We start from the raw sequence: 16,324 nt of genomic DNA, 5'->3' as shown, positions 1-16,324 counted from the left end.
ATCACACTTTTTTTTTTTAATTTTGCTTATTTGTCTATTTATTCAGTGTTTGGAAGGAACATTGGATGCTGGGCATTGTAAATGTTACATTGTGGAATTTCTGGATTTTATTGTCTTTCTTTAAGAGTATTGAGCTTTGTTCTGGCAGGCAGCTAATATATTTGCATATCAGCTTGATACTTTTGAGGTAAGTTTTTAAGCTTTGTTAGGGCAGGTCTAGAGTAGCTTTACTCATGGGTTAGTAGAAGTCCACTCCTAAGGCATTGCTTTTTTGAGGTAGCTAATGAATGCTCTGAATATCTGACATAGTCTATCCAATCTGACTGGTTGGAACTCTAATTTCTTGCATCCCTATATAAGCTCCAGCAATTATTCACTTTAGAATTCTCCTGTAGTTGTTCTTTGCCTAGCAGTTGATTTTTGGCCAGTTTCAAGGAGTCTCCCCTCTCATGCATGCATGTCCAGCCTACTCTTCAGCCAAAGACTCACAGGACCACTATGCAAATTTGTGGAGCTCTTTCTTTTCATAGCTCCCTTCTCTCTAGTTTTCTCTCACAGAATCCAGCCTCCTTGGTCTCCCCAAAATCAAATCTCTGTCTTCACAGCTCAATGAAACCACAGGAAAAAAAAAAAAAAAGAAAGAAAAAAAAAAAAAAAACGAAACCACAGGACTCTGCTTCGATTTCCCATCTTTGTGCTATAGTCAGAAGAGAATTTATGGGCAGATAGTTGGGATAATTGGAAGATGCACATAATTTGTTTTTTTCTTTCTCTTAGTGATCATCACAATCCTATGCTGCCCTTGCCCAATATCTTAAAACAGTTATTTCATATATTTTGTGCAGTTTTCAAGGAGTGTGTGTGTGTGTGTGTGTGTGTGTGTGTGTGTGGCAGGAGGGCTAGTCTGATACTAGTTACTTTGTCAGAGTCAGAAATAAGATAATTCAATTTTCACTTGATATAGAATTCTAGGTTGACATTTTTTCTTTTAGTACTTCAAAGATGTCATTCCGTTGTCTTCTGACTTGTATTGCCTTCTTTGTTTTCCTATATGTAATGTTTCTCTATCGGAAATGAATAGTAAAACAACCAGATACACTTTACTCTTATGTTATTAAGAAAAAAAAAAGTTCAGTGTGGTAAGTATGAAGGAAATGGGTACACTCATACTTATGGTGGTATAAACTATTAAAGTCTTCTTGTGGGGACAATTTGACCTAAGATAATAATCATCTAAAATATTTTTCTAGGCACACAGGAAAATAAATATGTATAGAAGAGCTTTTTAATTAAAAAGAAAGAGTCTGCTCCCAAGTGCATCTGCAATTCAAAATGTCCCACGCTTCCCCCACAAACTAAGCCCTCCAAACCCCACTAACCCTTAAGTCTTCTTTGATGTGGATATCAGAGGGGAGCAAGTTGGTCGAACTTAGAATTGTTTGCAGATGTTGTACCTAAAACTGCAGAAAATTTTCAGGCGTTGTGTACAGGAGGAAGAAGCTTTGGACCCACCACTGGGAAACCTCTGCATTTTAATGGGTACCCTCTCCATTGAATTGTTATTATTTTTTAAAAGATTTTATTTATTCATTCACAAGAGACACACACACAGAGAGGCAGAGACACAGACAGAGGGAGAAGCAGGCTCCCCGTGGGGAACCCGATGCGGGACTGGGTCTTAGGACCCCGGGATCACGACCTGAACCAAAGGCAGAGGTTCAACCACTGTGTCACCCCGGCATCCCTTCTATTGAATTATTAAGAAATTTATGATTCAGGGTATAGACTTCTCATATCAAAATGGGACAGGTAGAGAAAGTACTTATGATGAAAATTTTGAGGATGAAAATTCCTTTTTTAAAAAAGGTTGATTTATTTATTTTAGAGAGACAGCATGAGCATGAGTTGGGGGAGGGGCAGAGGGTGATGAGGAGGAAGAGAGTCTCAAGCAGACTCCTTACTGAGTGTGGAGTCAGAGATGGGGTTCAGTCTCCCGACCTTGAGATCATGACCTGAGCTGAGATCCATTCAGAGACTTAACCAACTGAGCCACCCAGGAACTCCTGAAGATGAAAATTTCTGTTATAAGTATGATCGGGAAGGTTTATTGAGCATTGCAAATGCAGGATGCAATACAAATGGTTCTCAGAAAAAAAAAAACACAAATGGTTCTCAGTTCTTTATCACAATAATTTAGACTCCTCATTTGGATCGGAGACAGGTGGTATTTGGCCAAGTAATTAAAGGAATGGAGGTGGCAAGAACACTGGAAAATGTAGAAGTGAAAGGTGAAAAACTTGCCAAATTGTGCATTATTGAAAAATGTGGGGAATTGAAGGAAGGGGATGACTGGGGCATATTCCCAAAAGATGGTTCTGGTGACAGTCATCCAGATTTCCCTGAGGATGCAGATATAGCTTTAGAAGATGTAGATTAAAAAAAAAAAAAGAAAAAAAAAGATGTAGATTAAATTTTACTAATTAAAAAAATAATAAAATTGTTGACTAATAACAGAAGAATTAAAAAACATTGGAAATGCTTTTTTCAAATCTCAGAACTAAGAGATGGCCATTAAAAAGTATGCACAAGGTTTGGGGCTCCTGGGTGGCTCAGATAGTTAAGTATCTGCCTTAGGCTCAGGTCATGACCTCCAGGTCCGGGGATTGAGCCCAATGTCAGGCTCCCTACTAAGCCCTAGTAGGGAGTCTCCTTCTCCCTCTGCCTCTGCCTCTCCCCCTGCTCATTCTCTCTCTCTCTCTCTTTTTCTCTCTGTATCTCTCTGTCTCAAACAAATAAATAATCTTTAAAAAAATATGTAAAAGTTTAAGATACGTGGAAGGTTCAAAGACTGTCATTGAGGGATCCCTGGGTGGCGCAGCGGTTTGGCGCCTGCCTTTGGCCCAGGATGCGATCCTGGAGACCCGGGATTGAATCCCACATTGGGCTCCCGGTGCATGGAGCCTGCTTCTCTCTCTGCCTGTGTCTCTGCCTCTCTCTCTCTGTGTGTGACTATCATAAATAAATAAATAAAAAAAATAAAAAAAAGACTGTCATTGAGAAAGCAGATAGGGACACCTGGGTGGCTCAGTGGTTGAGTGTCTGCCTTCAGCCCAGGGCATGACCCTGGGGTCCTGGGATTGAGTACCTCATTGGGCTCCCCACATGGAGCCTGCTTCTCCCTCTGCCTGTGTCTCTGCCTCTCTGTGTGTGTCTCTCATGAATAGGTAAATAAAATCTTTAAAAATAAGGGGGGAGAGAGACAGCAGATAGATCGAAGCAACCTATAGCTTTAAACCGCATGCTGAATGTTGGTGCTGAGGAACCCAAGATGTCAAATTGGCAGGGAGTGATTGACATTTGTTTGGAGGTTCTTGAAATAGACCCATCAAACACCACAGCACTGTGCCCTAGAGCTCAAGGATGTCAAGGATTACAAGAAAGATCAAGCGTTGGCTGATTTTAAGAAAGCTCAGGAGACGGCCCAGAAGATGAAGCTATCCAGCCGGAATTGCTGAAAGTCAACAAAAGATAAAGGTGCAGAAAGATAAAGAGAAGGCAGCGTATGAAAAATAGTTTACCTAATAAGGAATTTGATTTTACTTAAATATTATGCATCGATTGCATAAAGGCAATAAGAAAATTTAAGGTTTTTGTCTTTTAGATATGATCCCTCGTGCGTCTCCTTTGATACTTGAGTTTCTCAGTGTTTACTGTTGGGGAATACCAAAAAGAGTTCCCTCTTAAATAAAAAGTCTTACAGGGACACCTGGGGGGCTCATTTGGTTAAGCATCTGCCTCTGGCGCAGATCTTGATCCCGCAGCCCCTGATGGACAGAGCCCCGCATAGGGCTCCCTGCCCAGGGGAGAGTCTGCTTCTCCCCCTGCCCTCTGCCCCTCCCCCTGCTCCTGCTCTCTCTCTGAGATAGATACACAGATAGATAAATAAGATCTTGTTGCTGTTGTTACAACAAACCCCACAAAAAAACCCAAAAAAAAACAAAAAACCCCAAACCAAAACAAAAAGAATCATATTGGTTACATTTATATAAAATATAATAATAGGGCAGCCTGGGTGGCTCAGCGGTTTAGCACCGCCTTCAGCCCAGGGCAGGATCCTGGGGCCCAGGGATCGAGTCCCACGTCAGGCTCCCTGCATGGAGCCTGCTTCTCCCTCTGCCTGGGTCTCTGCCTTGCTCTCTCTCCTCTCTGTGTATTCTCATGAATAAATAAATAAGATCTTTAAAAAATACAAATATAAATAAGACCAATTACTAGTGTTAGAAGTTAAGATGGTGGTTACATTTGGCAGTAGTGACTGGAAGGGGACACAAAGGAAACTTTTGAGATGGTTGAGATTTTTTTAAAAGATTTTACTTATTTGAGAGAGAGAGAGAGAGAGCACAAGAGGGGGTGGGGACAGGGAGAGGGAGCAGCAGACTCCCTGCTGAGCAGGGGGCCACAGGTACGGGTCCTATCCGAGGACCCCAAAGAGCATGACCTGACCCGAAGTGAGATGCTTAACCCACTGAACCACCCCCGCACCCCTGATACATATATTTTTGTAATTATATCCTAAATACCCCAAAACAAACAGAAAAACTTGGTCACTTTCAGAGGTTTCTAGGTTATTAGCTAAATAGTCTTAAAAATTTATAAATAGATGAAAGAATCAAACATATACAGTAACCTGTAAAGGGCTGTATTTCAGGGTTACCTAATAATAAGGGAAAATTTTTTTAAGTAGGCTCCATGCTGGGTGTGGGACTCCTGACCCCGAAATCAGGAGTCAGATCACCGACTGAGCCCCCCCAGGCACCCTGGGAAATTTCTTTCTTCTTTTCTTTCTTTCTTTCTTTTCTTTCTTTTCTTTCTTTCTTTCTTTCTTTCTTCTTCTTTCTTTCTCTCTCTCTCTCTCTCCTCTCTCTCTCTCTCTCTCTCTCCTCTATCTTTCTTTCTTTCTTTCTTTTCTTTCTTTCTTTCTTTCTTTCTTTCTTTCTTTCTTTCTCTTTCTAAAAATCACAGTTAACAAGTTCAGAAGAAATTGTGGAATTAGAAAATCACCAGCAGGGGAGATACAGGTTTTATAGGGCTTGAAGTTGGGGGATCCCTGGGTGGCTCTGCGGTTTGGCGCCTGCCTTTGGTCCAGGGTGTGATCCTGGAGACCTGGGATCGAGTCCCACATCGGGCTCCCTGCATGGAGCCTGCTTCTCCCTCTGCCTGTGTCTCTACCTCTCTCTCTGTGTGTATGTCTCTCATGAATAAATAGATAAATAAATCTTTAAAAAAATATAGGGCTTGAAGTTTATGCATTTTGAGAGGTCCTGTTAAGTAGAGTACATACTTTTGGAACAAATTAGGTATAGCACCTTGTATTCATGTAAATGAGGGGCCCTGAAGCTTAAAATTCATTAGTTTCATGGTAAGTCTACCTCTGCCCAGTTCTGCTAGGCCTGATTCTTCCTACAGCTTCCAATCATCACAGTGAATTTCCACAAGACCAAATGTCTTAGATAATCATCGATTCCAGGATCCCTGGGTGGCACAGCGGTTTGGCACCTGCCTTTGGCCCAGGGCGCGATCCTGGAGACCCAGGATCGAATCCCACGTCAGGCTCCCGGTGCATGGAGCCTGCTTCTCTCCCTCTGCCTATGTCTCTGCCTCTCTCTCTCTCTCTCTCTGTGTGACTATCATAAATAAATAAATAAATAAATAAATAAATAAATAAATAAAAGGAAAAAAAATCATTGATTCCATTTTTTTTTCTTTCCTACTGACACCGTCTGGAACCCACCCTTGCACCTGTTAGTCTGGACTGGCTGCTCTCTGGACTGCCTACGTAGTTGATACCTGGGCCTTCGCTCTGTCATCATCCTAGGAATGATTATCACCCGTCTCCTGAGTAAATTCCTATGTTCTTGATTTCAGGTGTTCCTCTTTCTTGGCTTATTTCCTCTTTCTGGTGGAAAACACCTTTACTGAGAAAAGGTACATGGGAGATAAATTGTTTGAGAGCTTACATTCCACGAAGATGCCTTTATTCTACTCTCATACTAGGTTCATTATTTGGGTATCACATTCTAGACTGAGAGTAATTTCCTTCAGAATATGAGGAATTGCTTCTCTATTTTCTGGCTTCAACTTTTTGTTGTTATTTTGGTGTGTGTGTGTGTGTGTATGTGTTTAGAAAATTTACTTTATTTAAAAAGTATAATAATAATACATCCCATGATGCAAAATTCTAAACATAGGAGGTTTTATTTTTTAAAGACTTTATTTATTTATTCATGAGAGACACAGGCAGAGAGGCAGAGACACAGGCAGAGGGAGAAGCAGGCTCCCTGCAGGGAGCCCGATGTAGGACTTGAACTCAGGACCCTGGGATCGCGACCTGAGCCAAAGTCAGCCGCTCAACCACTGAGCCATTCAGGCGCCCCTAAACATAGTAGATTTTAAAAGCACCATAATGTAAAATACAAATATCCATTTTCTTTTCATATGTATACCTTTTGTACACTTACAGTCTTAGGTTTGCATTTTTCTTTATTTTACAATCTGATTCATACAGTAAAAATATTTTAAATATTGTAGACAGGTATAAAGCAAAAAGCAGAAATTCCTTCTCTCCATCCCCTCCTCAGATACTGGTAAATACCCTTCCACACTTTCAACCACCTGGATATATTTTTGTTTTTTAATAAATGGTTTCACATTATACACGTTGTTTTGTAACTTTCTTTTTTCACTGAATATTATAATAGAAACCTTTCATGATACTACACTTAGAGCTACTTCATTCATTTTTAGTTAAAAAAAAATGATTTTATGTTTATTTGAGAGAGCGAGCACACAGGAGCAGGTGGGCAGGGGCAGAGGGAGAGGGAGAAGCAGACTCCTCCCTTCGCAAGGAACCCCGAGGGAGGCAGGCCTGATCCCAGGGCCCTGAAATCATGACCTGAGCTGAAGGCAGACTTTTAACCCACTGAGCCACTTAGGTGCCCCTACTTCATTTTTTTTTTAAAGCTCTTACTGCTCTTTTTTTTTTTTAAGATTTTATTTATTTATTCATGAGAGACACAGAGAGAGAGAGAGAGGCAGAGACACAGGCAGAGGGAGGAGCAGGCTCCATGCAGGGAGCCCAATGTGGAACTCGAACCCAGATCTCCATCCAGGATCACGCCCTGGGCTAAAGGCGGCACTAAACTGCTGAGCCACCTGGGCTGCCCCCTTTGACTTATTTCCTATTCTCCTTGTCCTTGTGGGTTTCTTTCTTTTTTATTCCTTTACTAGCATTTTTGAGGAGAGTGTTCTATTTGCATGTTTAACTGGGATTCTTTTTTAACTTTTTAAACTGATTTTTTTTCAATTTCTGAATTTACAAAAAAAAAAAAGTGAGCATGAGCGGGAGGGGCAGGAGAGGGAGAAAGAATCTCAAGCAGACCCCATGCTGAGCAAGCTGAGCCTGATGCAGGGCTCCATCCCAGGACCCCAAGATCATGACCAGATCTTTCTTTCTTGGAACAGAAACCAAGAGTCTGGACATTTAACCAATTGCACCACCCAGGCCCCCTCTATTTCTGAATTTTAAATGTTTATTTGATCATAATGGCTTCTGGGTTTTGCTTCATGCTTAGAAACACCTTAAAAGAATACAGTTATGGTTTAATAATTTACATTTCAACCACTGTTTGATATGCAATTTATTTGAGTTCATTTAATGACATAAGATCTAGCTTTTCTTTTTTAAAAGATTTTATCTATTTATCCATGAGAGACACAGAGAAAGAGAGGCAGAGACACAGGCAGAGGGAGAAGCAGGCTCCTCACAGGGAGCCCAATGCGGGACTTGATCCCAGGACTCCAGGATCATGCCCTGGGCCAAAGGCAGACACTAAACCACTGGGCCACCCAGGGATCCCTCTTTGTTTTTTTTTTTTTTTTTTAAAGATACTTCTTTATTTCTTTTTAAGTTTTTTTTTAATTTTTATTTATTTATGATAGTCACACAGAGAGAGAGAGAGGCAGAGACACAGGCAGAGGGAGAAGCAGGCTCCATGCAGGGAGCCCGATGCGGAACTCGATCCCGGGACTCCAGGATCACACCCTGGGCCAAAGGCAGGCACCAAACCGCTGAGCCACTCAGGCACCCCTGGATGGATATCTTGATTGCTTCGAAGTTTTGGCAATTATGAGTAAAGCTCTATAAACATTCATGTGCAGGTTTTTGTGGATGTAAGTTTTGGTTCATTTGGGTAAATACCAAGGAGTGTGATTGCAAGGTTGTTTGGTAAGAATACATTTACTTTTGTGAGGAACTGCCAAACTGTCTTTTTTTTTTAATTTTATTTATTCATAGAGACAGAGGCAGAGACACAGGCAGAGGGAGAAGCAGGCATCATACAGAGAGCCTGATGTGGGACTAGATCCAGGGCCTCCAGGATCACGCCCTAAACGGCTGCGCCACTGGGGCTGCCCCCAAACTGTCTTTCAAAGTGGCTGAACCGTTTTGCATTCCCACCAGCGATGAATGGGAGTTCCTGTTGCTCCAGGTGCTTGTCAGCATTTGATTTTGCCAGTGTTTTTTGGATTTGGGCCATTCTAAGTGGTATGTGGTGATAACTCATCCTTGATTTAGTTTGTAATTCCCTAATGATATAGGATGTTGAACATCTTTTCATATGCTTAGTTTGCTCTCTGTATATCTTCTTTTATGAGATGTCTAGGTCTTTTGCCTATTTATTTATTTATTTATTTATTTATTTATTTATTTATTCGTGAGAGACACAGACAGAAACCGAGACACAGAAGGAGATGCATGCTCCCCATTGGGAACCTGATGAGGGACTCAATCACAGGACTCCGGAATCACGCCCTGAGATGAAGGCAGACACCCAACCACTAAGCCACCCAGGTGTCCCTGCCCATTTTTAAAACATCGGGTGGTTCATTTTCTTACTACTGAAGGTTTTTCTTTTTTTAAGATTTTATTTATTTGAGAGTGGGGGAGGAGCAGTGAGAGAGGAGAGAGAGAGTCCCGAGCAGACTTGTTGCTGAATGCAGAGCCTGACACAGGGGTTCAATCCCACGACCCTGAGATCACTACCCTGGGCCAAAATCAAGAGGTGGATGCTTAACTGACTGAGCCACCCAGGCTCCCCATCTTACTATTGAATTTTAAGAGTTCTTTGTATATTTTGGATACCAGTCCTTTATCAGATATGTCTTTTGCATTTTCTATCACCCTGTGGCATGTCTTCTCATTCTCTTGACATTGTCTTTCTCACAGTAGGTTTAAAAAAATTTTAATTTTTACTTTTAATAAGATTTTATTTATTTATTTGAGAGAGAGAGAGAGAGTACACAAGCAGGGGAGTAGCAGAGGGACAGGGAGAAGCAGGTTCCCCGCTGAGCAGGGAGCCTGACATGGGGCTAGATCCCAGGACCTTGGGATCATGGCCTGAGCTGAAGGCAGATGCTTAACTGACTGAACCACCCAGGTGCTTCTATAGCAGAAGTTTTAAATTTTACTGAAGTTCAGCTTACTAATTGTTTCTTTCATGGATCATGCCTTTGGTATTGTCTCTGAAAAGTCTTTGCCATGCTCAAGGTTATCTACGTTTTCTCCTACGAGTTTCATAGTTTTATGCTTACATTTAGGTATATGATCTATTTTGAGTTAGTTTTTGTGAAGAGTATAAATTCTGTGTCTAGATTCACTTATTTTTCACATGAATTTCCCCATGTCAAGATCCTTAATTTAATCACATCTGTAAAGCCCCTTTTGCCACGTAACGGAACATATTTAGAAGTTCTGGGGATTAGGACATGGACATCCTTGTGGGCCGCTATTGAGCATACCGTTGTGTAAGAGAGAGCCACAATGTACTGCCTGAGCTTTGCATGTTTCAGATCCAGTCACATGAGGAGACTAAATTATTTCTTTTTTATTAAAAAAAATTTTTTTTACTATTTATTCATGATAGTCATAGAGAGAGGAGAGAGAGGCAGAGACACAGGCAGAGGGAGAAGCAGGCTCCATGCTGGGACCCTGATGTGGGACTCGATCCCAGGACTCTGGGATCGCGCCCTGGGCCAAAGGCAGGCGCTAAACCACTGAGCCACCCAGGGATCCCCCTAACTTATTTCCTTTTTAGACCTGATTCCTTGGGGGTTGGGAGGAATAAATCTGCTTGACGCAGTTCTTAACCCTGGTTCAATGAGCTGGAGGGCAGAGTTTCACATGGCATAAGTACGGCCGCTGGGAGTCACCTATTTAACCATGTGGAAGGCGGACAGAGAAGGGGTGATCTTTGCGAGATGGACAAATTTCCCAAAGAAGTAACCACCGCATGTATGTACATATACCTCTACTCTCTGACCGTATTTTTTCATAATCTACCTGGTGAATATTGGTAGAAAAGTTTAAGAGGCACCAATAAGCAGTGAATGACAGATAAATACAATTTTTGCCAATACTCATTTCTTATATTTGCAAAGGTATATGTTGATAGAAAGATAACTCTTTTGATTTGCCCTCAAATAAATGACCCTAATCCAAGCTAGTTCAGCTTTTCTTTTTTTTTTTTTAAGATTTTATTTATTTATTCATGAGAGACACACAGAGAGAGAAGCAGGGACACAGGCAGAGGGAGGAGCAGGCTCCATGCAGGACTAGATCCCGGGCCTCCAGGATCACGCCCTGGGCTGCAGGCGGGGCTAAGCCGCTGCGCACCCCCCCCCCCCCCCCCCCCCCCCCCCCCCCCCCCCGGCTGCTGCTTATTGATTCTCTCTGATCTTATTGGCCACCTTGGCTACTCTAGTCAGGGACCAGCCTTAATTTGTGGCCAGTGATCAACTGGATATTTCTTCATCCGTTTCAGCTCTTGGTTTGCAATTCTCTCTCAAATCTTTCCTGCCAGTGCGCTCCTATCCCACCAATACCTGGCTTCCTTTTTGAAAGCGGCAGTTATGTATCATCTCAAGTTTTTACAGCAGGGAAGCATCACTCCTATAGTCACATGCACGTACACACACTAAGGAGTGTTACAAAAATGAGCAACAGGCAAGCACACACATCCTCAAGAAGAGCTTCTGGACGCCCGGGTGGCTCAGCAGTTGGGCGTCTGTCTTCGGTTCAGGGCGTGATCCTGGGGTCCCCCGATCGGGTCCCACGTCGGGCTCCCTGCATGGAGCCTGCTTCTCCCTCTGCCTCTCTCTCTCTCTCGAATAAATAAATAAAATCTTAAAAGAAAAAAATATCTTTTGGATAAAAAAATCTGAGAATACATGGGGCACCTGGTAGTCCAGTTGGTTGGGCCTTATACTCTTGATTTCAGCTCAGAGCATGATCTTGGGGTCATGAGATCCAACCCCGAGCCGGGCTCCATGCTCATTGGGGAGTGTGCTTCTCTCTTTCTCCCTCTGCACCTCCCCACCTCCCCCTGTGCTCTCTTGCTGTCTCTAAAAATAAGTGAATAGGTAAATCTTAAAAAAAAAAAAAAATCTGAGGGCAGCCCGGGTGGCTCAGCGGTTTAGCGCCGCCTTCGGCCCTGAACGTGATCCTGGAGACCCCGGATCCAGCGCCACGTCGGGCTCCCTGCGTGGAGCCTGCTCCTCCCCCTGCTTGTGTCTCTGCCTCTCTCTCTCTCTCTCTCTCTCTCTCTCTCTCTCTCTCTCTCTCTCTCCTCTCTCCTCTCTCTCCTCTCTCTCCTCTCTCTCCTCTCTCTCTGTGTCTCATGAATAAATAAATAAAATCTTTAAAGAAGTAACAAAAAATCTGAGAATACAATCTTTTTTAGGATCAAGAATCTTCTTTTTCAATCATCTTTTTCTATTTCCCATTTAAAAAAATCTCTGTCATAGCTGACAGGTAGTGCTCATAATGCCAAAGCTGCTTGCACCTCAAACTCAAACTGAAACTTTGCCCCTTTGACACTTTTTTTTTAAGATTTATTTATTTATCTCAGAGAGCAAGCGTGGGGCGGGAGAGGGGCAGAAGCAGAGGGAGAGAGACTCTCCAGCAGACCTGGCGCTGAGCATGGAGCCCTATGTGGGAGGTGGGGGGAGGGCTCCAGGTGGGGTCAGTCTCAGGACCCTGAGACCATGACCTGAGCTGGAATCAAGAGTTAGACGCTTAACTAGATGCCAGGTGCTCCTTGCACCTTTGACACTTTAAAATCCTTTAGCTCTTTCTTCCTCACTATATGCTAGATATACTTGTTTAATCTGTTGATCCTTCCTCCATTGTCAAATTAATGAATTCACTAAAAAACAAAAATATAACCATACTGTTGAACCCTCCACTATCATTCTTAAGTAAGTTAGGAACAAAACAAGGGGCACAAAGGAGAACCCTTTCCCTACATTCCTCCCCCATTAAAGGCAGCTTTCTTACCCCACTAGTCCTCTCTCTGCAGTTACTGGTCCAACAGGAACAAAACTGGGTTATTCCTAGGTCTCCTTCCCCCATCTAGTTACCGCCCTTTTCAATAGAGGAAGTGGGTGCTGAACTCCTTCCTTTGGCAACCCCCATCAAAGACTTTCACCAAAAAAGGGGATCCTAACATGAACTTTCCAGGCCCATGACAATCCCCAAACATTAGTACAGATCTGTTTTTTGGGGTCACAAAGTGTGGACAGGAGGCGAAACTGCTCCCCCTCATCCCACTGCCCTTGGGGAAAACAATAAAGATCAGTTTGATTTTCATTAAGGAAAAGGCAGCTGTTCCCAGAAGGAGCAAATATCATTTGCTACCATCATTTCCCTATCTTAGATGCTGAAAGAAAACTGAAGCTTTTTCCCCCTTTAATTTAATTATTTTTAAAAGAGTTTATTTGAGACAGAGAGTGACGGGTGGGGGGGGCAGGAGCAGAGGGAGAGGGAGAAGCAGACTCCACACTGAGCACGGAGACTGACACAGGGGTTGATCCCACAACCCCCAGGTTCCCCACCTGAGCTTCTTACTCCTCTACTCCCCTCCTTACTTACTCTTATCCCTTCATGCATCCCCTTGGCTCTGTACTGTGTAATGAGATAACCAGCAGAAGCCTCCAGCAATCTCCAGGGGAGTTCTGCGGGGCGATGCCTTCTCCTGTGAACTGGAGACAAGGAGATCTTGGTTTCCTTGCTTGCCCTTGGACAGGAACTGAAGAACTTAAGGATTTGGCTCTGATATCCTCTCAACTGAGCCCGAGTGGGTGCATGCTTGAGGAGCTATAGGCAGGAGGGACTGCTTGTGATGGGGAAGTGGGGGGGGGGGAGTCTGGAGTATCCTGGGAACAGAATGTGCTGGCCCAGGCCCTGAGCCATCCACAAACCCCTCCCACTTCTCTCCTCACTAACCAGTTCCAGCTGTGCACAATCCAGGCCTTCTTCCCATCTGGCTTCTAGGAACTCATGACTAATTAAAGGAGTGCGTGTTGTGGGGGAGGCACTCCTCTTAAAAACAGAGGTTTCCAGGGTAACAGCTTGGAAAACTCAATCCCATTCAGCCAGGGAAAGTTCTTTGCTCCTGATTCCCTCAGGGCTCAGGGGAAACAGGCCAGAGGCTAACACCACATTTCTCGAAATCAAGAGCAGTGTCTGGGCTGGCGAGTTATAACTTAATGTTTTTCTCACTTCCAGTTTCAGGCCCCAGACTTGCCCCTTATACCAAGCTGTCCAGCCCTAGGGGCCACCCCATTCCAGGAAGGGTGGTGTCAGAGAGGGTGAGTGGTGCTTTAGAGATCTGCTTCTCTTGGACTTAGAGACTTCACAACCCCGTGGCCCCCGATCACTAGGAAATACTCTCAGAGCTTAACCTACTGGGGATCCCCGGGGGGCTCGGCGGTTTAGCGCCACCTTCAGCTCAGGGCCTGATCCTGGAGACCTGGGATCGAGTCCCACGTGGGGCTCCCCTTGAGGAGCCCGCTTCTCCCTCTGCCTGTGTCTCTCGTGAATAAATAAATAAAACCTAAAAAAAAAAAGAACCTAACCTACCTCCTCCTGTTACAGTTTAAAAGATTTTAATTAAAAATATTTCCAGACACAATTCTTCGGCCACATTCGGTGGACAGAGAGGGAACTAATCTGCTAATCTGTGGGAAGGGAGCAAGCAAACTAGAGACCTCCGGGGCTCTCGCTCAGACTCAAGTTCTCTTTTGGGGCGGGCAGACCACGTGTCCTAACCCTGTGCGTTGGTCCCTTTATCCCCCCCCCCCCCCACCGTGAGAGGTGACAGGTTCAGGGGGAGGAGGAGCTGGTCAGCCTGGCTGGGGGGGGCTGCTGGAAGGGGGGGCCCGCGTGCCTGGCCTGTGGCTCCCAGCCCCGGGGGGCGTTCGGGTGCCTGGGAAGCTCCTGGGGGGCTGCGAAGATCATTGCGGCTGGGGCCTAGGGCTCTGCTGCTCCAGCTGCGTGGCCTGAAGCAACCTTCTAGAGGCGCAGTTTCCTTTTCCATTACATGGTGATGCCCCCAGCTCGGTTGCTGACAGCTAAATGAGGTAAACTATTTGGCAGCTTTCCCTGTTTTACTCTCTTCTCTCCTGGCTCCTTAGTATCTACAATGTGGTTCCATGTCCCACCCCCCCTATGGCCAGGGCCAGTGCCCACCTTTCACAGTCCTCTCTCACCAACACACTGCCACACGTCTGTCTGTCCGTCTGTCCTGCTCCTTTCCCCCTCCTGTGAGGTGCCTAAGGGGAGGGAGTAATCAACTCTCCCACTCATCTTACTTGTTTCTCTCATATCCTCCCCTGTATCCTCCTCTCTCCCCACCACCCTCAGCTCCTGTCCCTCCTCTGTATTTTTTTATTACCTCTTCTCACTTTCTCTTCATCCCCACCCGAGTCTCCAGGGGCTGAGTCTCGGCAGGCAGAGCTGGAGCTGAACTCAGAGCCACAGTTTCAAGTGAAAATGTGTCAGAATGTTACTAGTGGTTCTCTTCTGGGAAGCATTTACTGGTGGTTTTCATTTTCTTCTTGGTTTATTTTTGTATTTTCCAAATTTGCTACAATGAGCAAGGGATGACTTTTATTCAGAAAAAAAGAGAAAACTTTAATCAGAAAAAATTATAATTTTCAGTTGGACCAAGCCCTGTTCTCGAAGTGGGAGTCAGGATGGAGGAGAAGAAGGGGAAAGTGGAGAAAGAACTCTGCAGGGGGCTGAGAGCTGGTTCCTAAACTCCATCATTTCCTGGGGACATCAGCCTGGGCAATGGCCTCAGTCATGGCCTTTGTCACTTATCCGTCAGAAGTTCTCTGTCCTTCCTTGCCTGTCACTGGCCATTTGGGACTTAGTTACCTGATTGTTACCCAGTTGAGAGCTGGTGGGTCAAAGGGGTCAGCATCACCAAGGGCAACAACATGAGTCAGGAATATCCCCCACCGGGACGCCTGGGTGGCTCAGTGGTTAAGCATCTGCCTTCGGCTCAGGGCGTAATCCTGGAGTCCCGGGATCGAGTCCCACATCAGGTTCCCTGCATGGAGCCTGCTTCTCCCTCTGCCTGTGTCTCTGCCTCTCTCTCTGTGTGTCTCTCATGAATAAATAAATAAACTTAAAAAAAAAAAGGAATATCCCCCACCTCGACCCTAGAGTGTGAAGGGTTCCCCTGTGGCCTGCCAGCCTTACAGCCTTGTGGGGCGAGATGGTCCTACTGAGAACATGAGTTCAGTAACCCTTTCTCCCAGTTCTTCCCTGTGCATGGAAGGATATGCAAACATTATGGATGCATCAATGAGACTGGAACCTTTGGCAGCTCCTAAACATTTAAAGAATAGAACTCTGAGAGTCATCCATGTGGTGCATGGAAAGAGCATGGGTTATGACGGGTTCTGGAGTCAGCAGAGGGATTTATTTGAATATAGTCCAGATCAATTGGGAGCTTCATGTACTTGTCAAGTTCTCTCTCTGGGGGGTACCTGGGTGGCTTCAGTGGTTGAGCATCTGCCTTTGGCAGATCCTGGGGGGTGAGGAGATGGGGAGAAGGGGGTGGGGGTGGGGTCCTGGGATGGAGTCCCACACTGGGCTTCCTTCAGGGCGCCTGCTTCTCCCTCTGCCTGTGTCTCTGCTTCTCTCTCTGTCTCTCATGAATAAATAAATAAAATATTTTTAAAAAATAGTTCTCTCTCTGGGTCCCCATTTCCTCTTATAAAAAAAGGCAAAAAAAAAAAAAAAGAAGAGACTAGAATAATGCCTCTGTTCTAGGAGGGTTGTGAGATCATTCGTAAATCACCTAAGACAAAGTAAATGTTTTAAAATGGAAGTTTTTCATCTCTTCCCCAAATAGCACTCAAGACCCTCTCCAAACTCTGGCTCCCATGCACTCTCCCACCCCACTTAGTTGTTTGATGA

This window comes from Nyctereutes procyonoides, unplaced genomic scaffold (genome assembly GCF_905146905.1).
Source record: "Nyctereutes procyonoides isolate TBG_1078 unplaced genomic scaffold, NYPRO_anot_genome, whole genome shotgun sequence".
Taxonomy (NCBI): Eukaryota; Metazoa; Chordata; class Mammalia; order Carnivora; family Canidae; genus Nyctereutes; species Nyctereutes procyonoides.
This window is presented reverse-complemented; position numbering follows the sequence as displayed.